General features: G+C 42.0%; 1 long non-coding RNA gene across 1 annotated transcript; it reads left to right on the top strand.

Annotated features, from left to right (window-relative positions):
- Nucleotides 1-1,481: 1,481 nt before the first annotated feature.
- Nucleotides 1,482-5,950, top strand: LOC121573732. Its single transcript, XR_006002087.1, has 3 exons — nucleotides 1,482-1,571; nucleotides 4,519-4,650; nucleotides 4,790-5,950. It is a non-coding gene; the product is annotated as an uncharacterized LOC121573732 (long non-coding RNA).
- Nucleotides 5,951-13,764: the final 7,814 nt, after the last annotated feature.

The raw sequence follows: 13,764 nt of genomic DNA on the forward strand, positions 1-13,764 counted from the left end.
AAACAATGTTGATTCAACCAGTTTTTGCCCAGTGGGCTAGTACTTTGCTGCAGACTTTTCTATTTCAATACTAACCACTCTGCAAAAAACTGCCCTGCTTGTCATAGACTCTCTCTAAAGTGAATTGACTGTAATACAGTATATTGTTATGTGATTTTCACAAGTCTTTTAGGACATAGTTAGAGCCAGAAGGGCATTCTTTTCAGTGAATCGAAAGGAAATGTGCTTTTCTTTTCTTTATTTTGAGCTTGTCGTCCTCCACCCATTGCACTCAAAATGGTAAACGGCTCAGCCTCTGTTTTCCATTTTTCCAGAGAAGGACTGTGTCATTACTCTGTATTGGCTGGGTAGTGGTGAGACACTGTGCATTTTGTGCTGGCACATTAGTCATATGAGACAGGAAATGCAGTTGCTCATATTCTGTTGACGTGTCAAATGTACATGCTTTTTCACATCCAATGAAGAAATGGCCCAAAAAAAGAAATGGATTTCTGCTGACATTCTGTTCAAAAACCCACAAACCAATATGACGTGGTGCAGCAGCACATACAGAAGTCCAGAACCTGCCTTGTCAATGACTACAACGACAGACTAGTTCAACTAGGGAAGAATGTTACTGCCATCTAATGGTTCAATTTATCACAAACAGATTTTCTTGGCAGTAATGGCTTCAATGAGCTCTCATTTCTTTCAGAAGATTTTTGTTTCGATGTTTGGGTGCCTCTAGTTTCACATTTAGCCTTTTGGTTTCCGCAAAAGTATATATATGTTTTGTATATATCATGGTGTCTCAGGACTCATTAAGATGGCCTTTTAAATTCAGAATGGTTTCACTAACTTTTGTAAAACAATAAGTTACAATGACCTTACAGTAATTGAAAGTTGTTAGAAATCATCATATTTTAGAGAGAAGAAAAACGCCAAAACCCCGTTCTTACTCTGCCATTAAGCATTACTTCTCTGCACACTGAGATAACCTGCCCTAAATAACCCGTCCTCCTACTGCTTAAAAGCTCAGACCTTACCTCTTTCTTAAGTGTCTACTCTTTCACTTCTGTTATGAGTTAAACATGGTCTCTATTAAAGGGCAGCTCTTTGAATTTGTACCCTGCAGTGCTGTTTAGTGAGAAGCAGTAGGAGGACAGGTTATTTAGGGCAGGTTATCTCAGTGTGCAGCGACGTAATGCTTAATGGCAGCGTAAGCACGGGGTTGTGTTGTGTGACCCAGGTCACTAGTCCACTCCAGACAGAGGGAAGAACCGATCAAATTCTAGGAGGGGCAATGAATTACAGTTCAGGGCAGAGGAATGGTTCCTCTTATGATGTAATTCACTTTAAGTCCCCCCTACCTGACAGGCATTACTCATCCTGACCCCTGACCCTTCAACTCTGTTATCCCAGGTCCTGTCATAGAGAATGTGCTGAGTTGCAAGGAGCAAAGACCAGGCTAGTTCTGTTAAACCTCTTGAGTGTGTGTTTAAAGGTGTGTCAAGGATGATCCGGGAACAGCAAAATGAAAGTCAGAATGCACTGGGATAGTTCTAAAGGGGTTTTACTTTTTCCTCAAACATGTGAGTACTGTGTAGGCATATACCAATGAATTCATGTTTCAACATGTTAGTCAATTATTTCATAACCATAGGCATTTTATAACATACGTTACTGTATCTAATCAAATGTGTTCTAACTAGACTGTACTGAGTTGTAAATGATGTGATGATACTATTCCGATTGAGGGAATTAATATAAATGTTGACTTAGTTTTTCCTTGCTTCACCACAGCAAGGGATAGGGTAGCTCTGTTATTCTACATCATTTCCCACTTATAGAATGGCACTGGGTGGGGTGCAGCATTGCAAAATGTGCTAAACAATGGCTGCCCATGTTGTGGTTGGCAGGCGGAACACTGTCATTATCAAATCATTTATGTGACAACCGCCTGCCATCGACCAACATAGGGGAGCATGATGACAGCTATCATTAATAAAGACTTAAAGGCACGGAACAAGAGAAACCACAAGATGGTTATTGTTGGCCTTTGTGACTACAGAGGGAGTCAGCTTGTCGTTGTAGTTGTTTTTTATGAAATGGGCTAAATTATTTGATCGAGATGGCATCTGTCATGTTACCAGTCATGATGGCTGATACTTTACATAAAAGACAATGCATCAGATTGTCTATTTTCTAGAATCTGCATTATTACAAAATGCAAAACCATCCATTTTGAGTTTTGATTTGAGCTTGTCTGCAATCATACATACAGTTATATAAATCTTCCTTGCACTGGCATCCCTCTAACAATTCCCATAACTCTCATTAATGTAATGACCCACTGGGCACAGACTTGAAGTTCAATGTCTAGTTTTGATTTACATTTGGTTTGAATTCAACGTGAAATCAACAAAACATTTCACCATGTCATTGGATTTAGGTTAAAAGTTGGGTTGCAAATCCCATTAGTTTTTCACATTGATTTAACATCATCACATAGATTTTTGGGGTTGAAATGACGTGGAAACAATGTTGATTGAACCAGTTTTTGCCCAGTGGGGACTAGATGTTGGCTCCGGGCACTATAGCTGTTGGTCTGTGGAGAAGCAGCCTGGCAAACGATTAATTTTGCAAAGAGCAAGATAGTTCTGCTATTTTTTATGGGGCTGATCCACACAGCATGGTAGAATATGTGGGTTTACAGTACAACATTGTGATTGTATCTAGTAAATAGACGTCTAATGTTGATAAATAGACATCTAATCTACAGTACATTTCTGAGTACCATATATCAGATATTTTTGTGTATTGGCTTAAGTGGATCACACCAGCGTTTCCACAGGTGTGTTGTTATCACCTGAGACCCGGAGCCCTCACAAATCAAACAGGCAGAGATGGAGAGCTTTGGCCTTCTCAGAGAGGATAGGGGCCTAAGGAGATTCACTCCATGGTCACCTCTCAGCACTTTGGCCTATCACGTTACGCCAGCTCTCCAAACATACCAGGGCCATCCAGTCCTGCCAAAGGAAGTGTTATCTTATCTCACAGTTGAGCAGGTTTGGACTCCTCCACTTTCAGTACCCTCACCACTCCTTTAGCCTTCAGTAGTCTTTAAGGACTGAATCAGGATCAGCTTCTGAGTGACCTCTGGAAACACAACACTCCGAGGCAGCTTAGACAGATATCAGGAGCTGGGCTAAGACTGATACTAGCATTTTGCCTGGCAGTGGTGGGTGACCCCTGACCTTGGGGTTTGAGACTGATCATTGGAGCTCTTAGGAGAGGCGGTGTATTATTCTAATTGAGAAGTAGAATACTGTTGATCTGCACACACAGGAAAGTCATGAGTCTTCTTCTCGAGGGATGGATTACTTGGTCCTGCTCTTACAACTCAGGCAGTCATCCACTCCATTACACTCAATCCGTGTCCTTCTGATGCCCAGGGGGAAAATAACCAATGATGTCCCCCATGATCTCTCCATCAATGCTCTGCTGTAACTCAAAGCCTATTGACAAACATTTGAGAACTGGATGTTCTCAATATATCTATGGGACTAGATGTTCTCAATACAGTGACATGGGGAAGTTATTGTCCACTGATCTGATTCACTGTTATTGACATTTTTAATTTTGGTCATTGGGTTTCTGTCCATTATCAACCCAATAAATATTGACTTGTTTGTCAACTAATTTGGCCGTATAGATTAATGTATTCATTTAGAACCACTGCATTATGGAATCAGGACTCTGCTCTACAGTCATCCATCAATAATAATACCCATAGGAAATACTTGCCGATTTTGGCCGCGTGTGGGTGTGTGTGGGCTTGGGGTTTGTTATGGGTGAGACCCTTGAGTCTTTAAGAGCAACTTCCTGAGAGAGGGAGTCGACAGCCACACTGACGGCAGGACGCTGCAACAAAACAGCCACAGAGCCACAGAGCCCTAAGTGACAATCAATGGTAATATGGCGAATCAAAACATAGGTTGTCTTTCATCTGGAGTCGTATAGAAGTGTGTTCACCCGCAAGTGTTCTCAAGTATTTTTATAATGTGGGTTAGATGACATACCTAATGGCAATGACTTAGCAGACCCTTACTCTTTACTCTCCAACAATAAAATGTGTAATGCAACACCACATCTGAAAATAGTGGTGGCGTAAAAACACTACGTCACTGTCATTGTTTGATAAGGCAATTGTCTCTAAATAAATAAATACCCTAGCAACCTCTTTATAGAGGAAGCACCTCTAAATCTAATCCACTCAAACAGGTTAACTAGTCCAGCTAGACGGTGTCAGGTTCAGTTTCATCTTTGTTAAGCTTTTACTCAGCAATTGAAGCAGTGTGGAGGAGATAATTACCAGCTCATTATTCCCATGTTCCCAGTCCAAGACACAAGGCTCAGTGATTGTGACTGATTAGATGTCTAATGATATAATGTGCCTGTCTTGTGGCCTTCTGGTGATGTGATGGGGAGTCTGTCTAAACTAAAGCACATCTCTCTTTGAATTCCTTCCCCCTGCAGAACCTAATTCCTGACCTGGCTGTCTCTGATTTACGACACTGGCCCGGAGGCTGAAACAAGCCCAAACAGACCCCCTTTGGTCTGGACGCATGGCCCCACACGATGGCCCAGCTGGTCATGCAGCTATCAGAGGTAAATATGTACACATCTCTCCGGGATCTGGCCATTCAGACAGCTGATACCGCTGTGATATACTATGGAGCCCAGAGACGTAGAGACAAAGGAGCAGAGTACAACACATGCATTTGTTTTGTGTTTCTACTTCAAACAGACTGTGGTATTTGAGCTGGAGCGAGGAGGGGAGTTAGGAGCTGCCCAGCACACTGTGCTCATATCAAAGAGGACTTCCTTCACAACACACCTCCCATCCTGTCACACACACAAACACACACCAACAACAACCTCTGACTTTCTTTTGCCCTCATTGTATGAGAGTGGGTTTGAGTGTCCAAAAAAGCAGCCATTACAGTGGAGTGAGAGTTTTCGATTTCATCATGTGGGCTAGGGTCAGGAGGAAATTGTACTAAGCAATACATCAATGACACACTTGAAAAACACACAACTAACTAACAAAATAGTATTTCAGACAACTTTCCCAACCCCCCATTAGGTTCTAAAAGGCCAGACTTGACGTTTCGGGGAATGTTTTAATAGTATAAAAAAAATATGTGCATTACAAGGGATACTCTAACTGTCATCGTGGCTAAACAGAGAGCAATTTTCATTTTGTCTTATTTGGAATTATTAGAAACTGACAGCATCACCCACTGTAGAATATGAATGTGTATACTAATTTAGTCAATAAAAAATTATTGTCTTAGCATATAGAAAATATTATTATTGTTGAAAAGAATAGTTGAATGATAAATAGTTGATAAAAGGCTTATTATTGTTACATTACTTTTAGATAACACTTTTTAATCATTGATCTGGTCTCTATCGCCCTCTATTGGCTATAAACATTTACATTGTTGTTATAGAATTCTCTTACCAGCAGGGGGACCTGCAAAGCAATTTATAGGACTGGCATGTATCTGTCAATGGTTCCTTTTCTATGGTTGATTGAAATCATGTGGTATTGAAAGTGGCTTGTTAGTGGAAGGCAGCATGTGGGATTTCAGTATGCGCAGGCAGAATCATTATTTGAGATGCACGCACATTACATTTTCCCATAAATCATTGAAATGATATCAATTACAGATGTGTGCAAAAGTTTGGGCAACAGAAGCATTTAGATTCTGCCCTGCAGTTCCAATGTCTTACCACTAACAGGGGTTGAAGCCAGTGCTATACTATGCTTGTATCAGGCATGTCTTGGCCATGGAAGTTACAGAGAAACCTGCTCACTGCAAAGCCATGGAAACACAATGTTTATCTTGTTTGTTTGTGTGTGTGTGTGTGTGTGTGTGTGTGTGTGTGTGTGTGTGTGTGTGTGTGTGTGTGTGTGTGTGTGTGTGTGTGTGTGTGTGTGTGTGTGTGTGTGTGTGTGTGTGTGTGTGTGTGTGTGTGTGTGTGTGTGTGTGTGTGTGTGTGTGTGTGTGTGGGTGTGTGTGTGTGTGTGTGTGTGTGTGTAGAAGAGACATGTTAATAATTCCCCTAGAGTCTCAGATTTCAAATGATGCATATGCATCATATTCCGCATCCATCGCAGGAAAGTCATGACATCATGGGAGAGGAATTTTCTAATTCCACTTGGGAAATTTACCACTGATGTAGCCTTAAAAAGTACCACATTTCAATGGAGAGGAATTGATCTCCACTCCTATTATATTTTTAAGCACAAGATACTGTACTTTCATCTTCTGCCAAGCCTCCCCTTATAATAATAGACATAACTTTTCTGAGAGAGGACTGATTGTGGAATTTACTCCTGGTGTTCGGGTTTTACAGTCTTATAGTAAAATACAGAATGCATAGACAAAGAACCTTTGGGTACAGTGTAATCTGTGAGCAATAGCCTACAGAAAGTAGCACACCATCAACACACTGCATTAAAAGTGTATTATACAAGTGTGTGCTTTACCGGCACGGTGACAATGTTAGAGCACATTCAAAAGCCAAATGCATTTACAGTGAAAGCACCTGCAGGTCTGACACACCAGTCATCTGTGGTTCACCATTTCTTTTGAAATCACTACTGTGAAACCACAAGGGAAGGAGAGGTGTCCTCTGTGAAAAGACTCCTTTTACTATAGATATGTGCTGGTATGGCATGGCTTCAAATACCCAATCTGTGCCCCAAAAAACTATTCCTGGATTTGTGATGATTGATGACTCTTTCACTGGGGAGGCAGAGGGGGGAAAATAACGATGTTTGATGAAATCCAGGTTAACACCCTAAAGAAATGTAATAAAGCATGGGCAATGTTTGCAGCTGCGCGCCATGTTAAAATGACTAGGGCCTGTAGCTGGCAGGTTATCAGGGCAGATGGTACTAATTGAACCTTTGATCTTGGTGCCAAGGTCTGTCATAAAGAAAGCCCATTCTCCCCATCTGCTGGTGACAAGGCCTCATCTTTAAGGCCTGTCTGACAGAGGAGAGGTGAGCCACATGTTCATGTGCATTACAGGGTTAGCTACCCTATACAGTCTGATCTCCCATGGCTAACTTGGAGTTACATTACAATAGGCCATTTTTTGACTTCAGAAATGTGCTTTAAACTTTCTTTGTCCAAATGCTCTGATTTACACAGAGCTTGAACAATGAATGTGTGTCTCTCCAATCAGAATTAGTTCCTATAAGGTAAAGAAAGACATGACCATGACTTTCTATTAACTGTTTCTGGGTAGAGGAAAGTGCAAACTAAATAAATGCCAGATACAAAACATTGATTTCATTTTTTTTTTACTGACAAAACTGAGCAAAGCATTTAGCAGGTGACTACTAGAAAGGGGGGAGAACATACCTCTTACCTAGATCTGCACCTGGGCAAATGTAATTTCCTGTGTGAGATACTATACCTGTCAAAATGTCTGCTTGTTTACTAGCTAGTAATGTATTTGATTCACTTTATTAACATTAAAACACACCAAGTTATATAAAACGTGCCAGTTAATAAGATATATTGTTATTAAATGCACTTTGCTAATGCTAAGTTAATATGTCGTTTATTAGTTAGTTCTGTACATCAGTTATTAAAAGGGAGTCAGTCACCTTCATTATTTCTCCAACAGGTGTCCCTGTATAGCAAAAAGAGGTGTGCTGAGTTTGGTCAATGGTTGACAATTATAACTGATTCACAATATAGGGCTTACTTTTAACATTGTCCTTTCCAGCATAGTTCCAGCAGGTGGATGCGTAACCAGGCAAGCCTAGACCAGACCACTTCAGCTCAGCATGGCTTGGCTCGGTTTGCGCTATAGTGTGAATCAGACTTAAATCTGCTTTATATATTATATGAAAATTATTTGACATTTAAGCAAATGTCTTCTGTTAGTACATGTGATAAATGATAGAACAACCCAGGATCAGTCTAACAATGAGTAAAAACAGGTACTCAATACCTTTGGACATGTCTAACACAATGAGTTAAAACAGGTACTTGATACCTTTTGGACATTAAACAGACTCAATGATAGAGACTGGTTGGAAGTTATCGTATTGTATTCCTTGATGTAGCTAGTAGGGGAGTCATTTTGCTTGCACTATTATATAGTGAGCAACAATTCTAAAACAATCTAATTTGTCCATCAAGTTTAAGGCTTACTTTCTTACTTACTTTTTTTTTGTGGACTTAAGGATGACTTCACTAATTCATTTACAATACAGTATAAGGCTTGATATACAGTACAGTGGGGTCCGAAATTATTGACACCCTTGATAAAGATGAGCAAAAATGACTGTCTAAAATAAATAATTCAAATACTGAGCTATATTGGGGCTGTAGTGACAGTTTCCCCAAGGCACACAGACAGTTCCACCATGCTGTGGCTGTTTCGCTCAGCATGCACTCAACAGATTCTTCTAAAACAACAACAGCCCCCTAAGGGGCAAGAGGCGCTGTCGTGCCCTCTTCACGACTGTGCGGGTGTGTGGAGATTAAAAGAGTACATGGCCATTTAAGGTCAGATTGTTCTTCAAGATGTTCAAACGTTCATAGATGACAAGCAGGGTCAAATAATAATCACAGTGGTTGTAGAGGGTGCAACAGGTCAGTACCTCAGGAGTAAATGTCAGTTGGTTTTTCATAGCCGAGCATTCAGAGGTCGAGGCAGCAGGTGCAGGAGAGAGAGAGAGAGAGTCGAAAACAGCAGGTCCGGGACAAGGTAGCACATCCGGTGAACAGGTCAGGGTTCCCTAGCCTCAGGCAGAACAGTTGAAACTGGAGCAGCACCACGACCAGGTGGACTGGGGACAGCCAGGAGTCATCAGGCCAGGTAGTCCTGAGGCATGATCCTATGGCTCAGGTCCTCTGGGAGGGGAGGGAGAGAGGGAGAGAGAGATAATTAAATTCACACAGGACACCAGATAAGACAGAATAATTACACCAGTTATAACAGACTGACCCTAGCCCCCCGGCACATAGACTATTGCAGCATAGATACTGGAGACTGAGACAGGGGTGGGTCGGGAGACTCTGTGGCCCCGTCCGACGATACCCCCGGACAGGGCCAACCAGGCAGGATATAACCCCACCCACTTTGCCAAAGCACAGCCCCCACACCACTAGAGGGATATCAACAGACCACCAACTTACTACCCTGAGACAAGGCTGAGTATAGCCCACAAAGTTATCCTCCACCGCACGAGCCCGAGGGGGTGCAAAACCGGACAGGAAGATCACGTCTGTGACTCAACCCACTCAAGTGACGCACCCCTCCTAGGAACGGCATGGAAGAGCACTAGTAAGCCAGTGACTCAGCCCCCATAATAGGGTCAGAGGCAGAGATTATTGCAGGTGTAGCGAAATGCTTGTAAAGTTGCTTAAGAGCTAGAAACTGAGCTGCCATGTCTATCGGTGCCATCTTTCATCATCCTTGGTTTTACTGACGTTGAGGGAGAGGCTGTTGTCCTGGCACCACACTGCTAAGTCTCTGACCTCCTTCCTCCCTGTAGGCAGTCTCATCCCTGTCTGCAGGGCACTAACGTACGGAGCGAGATAGCTGCCAAAAGGTTGAACGTAGGTATCGTTAGGATCGTAAGAACATCCACACGTAAATTGTTAGGATCGTAAGAAAAGCCATGGGTGAAACATGAAATGTAAACGTTAAATTAGATCTGTAAACATACAAACCCTATGCTACGACTATGAATGAACATTTACACGTTCAATTCTTACTTTACGTCTCCCTTTACCCGTTTACAGATATATTTTATATGTACAAACTTTTGTCAGTAATATGGCATCTGCAAAGGACATGAACCGAGCGTAGCTAGTCGAAGTTAGCTAGTCAATTAAGCAACTCCAGCCCAGACTTTAGAGTTGCTTTGCAGCTTCTGGTTTCATTTCCAAAATAAAAGTCTAGAGCTTGTTTTAGAACTGCGTTCAATAACAATGTTATACCAGTAGATGGCTTAGTATAGGCTTGGGCCTTCAGCAAATGACTTGTGTGAGAATGATAGACACAGAAGAGCTTTGTCTAGAATAACCGCCTGAGCGGCAAAATAGAAAGTAAAAAATAATTAGGCAAGGCCTATTCCGCTATCTAAATATGCCATGCTGTTGTGTGTTATTTAATGGCCATATAATTGCATAATTTATTTGTATAGCCGCGTGGGGCTACTGTGGTGATCATGTAACCTAATAAATCACACTTTCTCCAGTATTTGGGAGCACGGACCGTAGGACTTATATTAGGAGGGGTTTGTATTTTTATTTTTTTTACCCCCTTTTTCTCCCCAATTTGTAGTTACAGTCTTGTCCCATTGCTGCAACTCCCGTACGGACTCGGGAGAGGCGAAGGTCGAGAGTCATGCGTCCTCCGAAACACGACCCCGCCAAGCCGCACTGCTTCTTGACACACTGCTCACTTAACCCGGAAGCCAGCCACACCAATGTGTCGGAGGAAACACTGTCCACTGAAGTTAGCGTGCATACGCCCGGCCCGCCACAGGAGTCGCTAGAGCGCGATAGGACAAGGACATCCCGGCCGGCCAAACCCTCCCCTAACCCGGACAACGCTGGGCCAATTGTGTGCCGCTTCATGGGTCTCCCGGTCGCAGCCGGCTGAGACACAGCCTGGGATCGAGCCACTCGGGAGGCCCTATATTAGGCATTTTGACTGTTGTATTAGTAACTTCCACTCTGTATGAAGGCTTGTTATAGCCATTTGAGTTGCACAACCCAATCACGCAGAGGCTAAATCCATATCAATAAATGAAACAAAACAAAATATTGATCAAGTATTGGCTATAACCTGTCCTGAGCTAAATAGCCAAGGGTTCCCAAATGGTCAAGACTATCTATAGCCTATTCTTATTGCCAGATATGTTTTCACTATCAACTATTTTGTTTAACATTTATTTAGAGGCTATATTTAGAGGCCTGTGAGCTAGGGTCTCTTTTTAAGGGGAGCCCTATAATAAAAAGTTATAACACAAATAGAGTTCTAAAATTATTCCACAAGACACCAGTACCCAAAATGATAGCCTAAATACAAATTGAAGGCCTATTTTCTATTTGGATAGGCCTAAATTAAACATTGAATTATTAAAGTGATAGGTTAAAGAACTTGGATGGATTTCAATAAACAAATGGATAAGACTGTTCTATTGTCTGATTTAGTTCCTATTACAAGTCAGACAAATGACTGAATGGATGACATACTGACTGACTGAACTGAATGAAGGATGAATTAAATGTTCAAATATGTTGGAATGACGAGTTGCACGCATCATGCATGCTCTGCACTTTATTTGGCTATTAGGCAAATAGGCCTACATTGGGGTATAATGATTCTATGGCTGCATGCCTCCTGAAGGGCATCTTCTGGGGCTGAGGGGTGCTTTTCCGAAGGCGCATGGTGTTGTGGTGCTATACGGATACTACCTAAGATCACTGCAACAGAGTTATTGTAAAGTGTGGTAATAAGCTAATGCCAGACTTAGCCTATGTTTAACTTCTCCCTTGTTCATTTCAAAGTCCATATATTTATGACCCGATTCATGTAAATCATGTCAAATTATTTTAAATTCATATTAACCCCGTGCTGTAATGTCCGTGCTGTAGATACACCTAGCGGACTGAAACTTCATTGTTGTAGGCATAATACAGCTAATGCCTTCTAGACTTCCGCTGGCAAACAAATCCATTACATTAGCTACCTAAATGTGAAGCAAACTCAACTGAGTAATAGAGAATGGAGACTTTTAACTTGAAAACGTGTAGGATACCTCTACCCGGTTATGCTTATTCTCGTAGCACTTCTCACAGGCCATTTGGTGTACCCTTTTTTTCTTGTGTGTGTGTGTGTGTGAGATGAAACTGCCAAAACTCTGAAAGGTATTATTGTACGTCAGAATTGCAACGCAAGATTTGTTCAAGCCTAAAATGTTAGTCCGTAATCGTAACATTGTGTTTGTATGTTCACAGATGAAATGTCACGTTTACGTTTCATGCATGGCTTTTCTTATGATCCTAACAATTTACGTATGGATTTTCTTATGATCCTAACGGTATGTACGTGCAACCTTTTGGCAGGTATCTAGCTCCATAGCCCCAGGCAGGCAGCACACAGACAGTCCCTTCACGCTGTGCATGTTTCTCTCAGCATGCACTCAACAGATTCTTCCCAAAGATACTGCGTTCCACGATGGTTCTAAATATGAATCCACATGTTTTCGCTATTGTAATATTAGTTTGTCTATCTTGCTTTTTGCAAAACGCGAGTTAGTTAGTGTAAGGAAGCTGGCATATGCCTAAAGCTAATCGCTAACTAGCTAGCTGGCTAGGGAAATGCCCTTTAGCTAAATGCACTAGCTAGGGCAAAGCAAACTTTAGCTCTAATACAGGTTGCTACCAGTGGTGGTGTATATCCGCATGTTGTTTGTGCAACGACATGTTCTGAATCAAATAGCCTATTCTCCAATCTTTGAATAAATGTAACGTCTATGCATCTATTCAAACGCTATTAGGGTCCACTGAGAAACACTGACCAGTACTTGGTTCCTACCCTGTCATAACTCCAACGTGGCTTTTTCATTTGGTGTCATGCCAAACAACACCAACCATAGAATTACAATAATCATTCTATTTATATGATTTCAACAGTTCACCCAAGTGTTTTGATGTACACTGCCGTGTACAAAACATTAAGAACATCTTAATATTGAGTTGCACCCCCCTCCCCCAGAACAGCCTTAATTCATCTGGACATGGACTCTACAAGGTGTTGAAAGTGTTCCACAGGGATGCTGGCCCATGTTGACTCCACTGCTTCCCACAGTTGTGTCAAGTTGTCTGGATGTCCTTTGGGTGGTGGACCATTCTTGATACACACGGGAAACTGTTGAGCGTGAAAAACACAGCAGCGTTGCAGTTCTTGACTCAAACCAGTGTGCCTGGCAGCTACTTCCATACCCCTTTCAAAGGCACTTACATCTTTTGACTTGCCCATTCATACTCTGAATGGCACACATACACAATCCATGTCTCAATTGTCTCAAAGCTTAAAAATCCTTCTTTAACCTGTCTCCTCCCCTTCATCTACACTGATTGAGGTGGATTTAACAAGTGACATCAATAAATAGCTTTCACCTGGATTCACCGGGTCAGTCTAGATCATGGAAAGAGCAGGTGTTCATAATGTTTTGTATACAGTGTATACTGAACAAAAATATAAATGCAACAATTTCAACAATTTTACTGAGTTACAGTTCATATATGGAAATCAGTCAATTGAAGTAAATTCATTAGGCCTTAATCTTTGGATTTCACATGACTGGGCAGGGGCACAGCCATGGGTGAGCCTGGGATGGCATATGCCCACCCACTTGGCAGCCAGGCCCACCCACTTGGGAGCCAGGCTCAGCCAATCAGAATGAGTTTTTCCCCACAAAAGGGCTTTATTACAGACAGAAATACTCCTCTGTTTGATCAACTGTCCGGGTGGCTGGTCTCAGATGATCCCGCAGGTGAAGAAGCCGGATGTGGAGGTCCTGGGCTGGCGTGGTTACACGTGGTCTGCAGTTGTGAGGCCGGTTGGACGTAATGCCAAATTCTCTAAAACGACGTTGGAGGTGGCTTATGGTAGAGAAAATAACATTCAATTCTCTGGCGACAGCTTTGGTGGATATTCCTGCAGTCA

The sequence above is a fragment of the Coregonus clupeaformis genome, chromosome 9 (assembly GCF_020615455.1).
Source record: "Coregonus clupeaformis isolate EN_2021a chromosome 9, ASM2061545v1, whole genome shotgun sequence".
Taxonomy (NCBI): Eukaryota; Metazoa; Chordata; class Actinopteri; order Salmoniformes; family Salmonidae; genus Coregonus; species Coregonus clupeaformis.